At 34.4% G+C, this 2,597-nt stretch overlaps 1 non-coding gene across 1 annotated transcript; it reads right to left on the reverse strand.

The window, feature by feature from the left end:
* Window positions 1-1,546: 1,546 nt before the first annotated feature.
* On the reverse strand, window positions 1,547-1,621 carry LOC123391830. Its single transcript, XR_006606544.1, has one exon. It is a non-coding gene; the product is annotated as a small nucleolar RNA SNORD59 (small nucleolar RNA).
* Window positions 1,622-2,597: the final 976 nt, after the last annotated feature.

Consider the following 2,597-nt stretch of genomic DNA (forward strand, 5'->3'; position numbering starts at 1 on the left):
TTGGGTTTTAAATCTAATCATAATCACAGTATTTCCATGGGAAATTAATTCCAAGTTATAAACACTTATCCTTTAGGGAACTTTGAAAACCCAATCTATTAATTACATATATTATCTGTATAAAAGAATTTTGTTTACTTCACTTTATTTAGGGAAAGGAAAAATTGCAGAGACCATTACTATAGGAATACTCTGGTCACTTCGCTTCAAGGTTTTGCTTCAATACTACATTTACAAATGAGTGAAAATGAGGGAATATATGATCTCTTACCAAACTGCAAGATATTTTTGTGCCTTTAATTGTCTTCACTAGGATACAAATGACATAGAGATAGAGGAGGGTAATAATAGATATAATTCCCTGAGGTATACTGAAAAGGCAGTCACATATACATACGTAGGTAAGTTTTATTTTAAAGAATTGTATTTTGAGTGTTAGTACTTAGGCCAAAGAACCACAAGGCAGTGGCCTGGTTTAATAAAATATTACAAAGTTTCATAGGAAACTCTTCAGACACGATGTGGTAGCAGTTTTGACTAAACAGTTGCTACTTTTACGAAAAGTAACTGTCCTGATTCTTACATTTATCTCATTCCTCAATACCCAGCTTTTGGTTCTGAGGAGAGACAATGTGGTCCAGACCTCTTACCACTCCCTATGCTGTTTAGCTTTAATCCTGGGCTCATAGAGACCATCATTCTTCTCAGAGGTTTTGAGTACCCTGGTTGACTCAAGGACCAAACACCTTTTACAAGAGGGACTAAGGGTAAATTAGACTCAAAGTAATTTGTTTTTCTCCAGAACCCTTTCCTGATCCCACAGATGGAATACCCTTTGTATTTTAGTTTTCCTGGACCACCATTCCCAAGTGTAGTCCGATAAATATTGGAATGAAGGCAGAATGATAACAATTGTGTATATTGTGTGTGGCTATGTAGTATATCATAAGAGGAAATGTTTTTCCAAAATAATTCATAAGTTTGGCCTGGGATCATCTGAAAACTGGAAATGATCTACAACACACGTCCATAGTCATAAAACAAATTTTTTAAATCTGCTGTTACTCATAAGAGATTTTCCACACTTAATCATTCAAGAGCTGATTATCCAGAATGTGTAAAATACAAACCCTTTCTTTCTTTCTTTCTTTCTTTTTTTTTTTTTCCTCCCCTTCTGCTGCCCGAGTTTTGGTCATTTCACAGCTCATTACTATTCTCTCTCTGGGAAAATAAAAGCAAATGTAGCTCCAACTAGTATTTTCAACTTTCTATATAAAGGTTTTGAAGGGAGGATAATAATTATTGGTTTATGCACCACTTTTCATTACTAAGCATTTGGTTAGGCTCCACTGGGCACTGGGGAAGAATTTTAAAAGTTCAAAACATTGTCCCTGCTCCTAAGGCTCTTACAATATAATTGGAGAGACAAGGCTTGTGTACAATACAGCCAAATATTAATGCAAGGCAGTATATATTTAAACAATAACATGAAAGGATTCTGGCCATACAAACATGGTGTACGAGAAAACTTCATTTTTTTTCTACTCTTTCTCAGTACCTGGTAGGTAGCTTCAGCATACTCAGAAGAGTGAAAGTCATTTTGATAAAGTCATCATAGAATATAAGAAAAACTTACAGACCTACAGAACTTTATAGTGCATAGTATGGACTGACAAAACTGTCACAGAAATTCTAAATAAGGTAGTGAGACTTGAGTTAAATACCATAGAATGGATGGAATTTCAACATGAGAAAAGGAAAAAAAAGAAATTTCTGCACAAAGAAAAAAAATCCAGAATTCCAGGGTTGAAGACCCTTATATACTTCTAAATGAAATATTTCAAACATACAAGGGGATAAAAATAATAATATGAACTCACCTTCCCCACCAAATTTTGTCAAATATTTACTTTTTAAATTATTTGTTTCTGATCCACTTTTTCAGGGGGGAAAATACAGATTTGGCTAAAGGCTTCTGCCTATCCTGTCATTATCCATCTTCTTCCCCAGAGGTAACAACTATCCTGAATTTGGAGTTAATATTACTGTGAATATTTTTAAATGTTTATCACACATAGAAATATGTACCATTGTTTCATGGGTCTAAAGTTAATGTAAATGGTAGCACGCTTTATGGATCTCCTGCCACTTTATTGTTTTCGCTAGATATTTTATTTTTTGAGATTGATGCATATTATAGTTCCAGTTCTAGTTCATGTATTTTAACTACCAGATAGTATTCTTCTGCGTGATCATACAACAATTTACTTAACCACTCTCAGGCTGATGAACATTTAGGTTGTTTCCAATTATTTTTCTGTTATACACAATACTTCACTGAATATTCATTTACGCATTTAAGGGAGTTTCTTGGGTATATATAGTGAAGTGGAATTGTTAGATTGTAAGATAAGGGCATCTTTCGTTTTAATAGATATTGTCAAATCGCCTTCCGATGTAATTGCACCAATTTCGTCTCTGCTCAGTAACGTATAAGAATTCCCATCTCTTCCTTATCCTGCAATTCTGATGACCACGTCACAGGCATGGCATGGCCAAAGGACTCTGGAATTGATTCTTTCTGGAACCTTGCTGTT

The sequence above is a fragment of the Mustela putorius genome, unplaced genomic scaffold (assembly GCF_011764305.1).
Source record: "Mustela putorius furo isolate JIRA1106 unplaced genomic scaffold, ASM1176430v1.1 tig00000281_pilon_pilon_pilon, whole genome shotgun sequence".
In the NCBI taxonomy this organism is placed as follows: domain Eukaryota; kingdom Metazoa; phylum Chordata; class Mammalia; order Carnivora; family Mustelidae; genus Mustela; species Mustela putorius.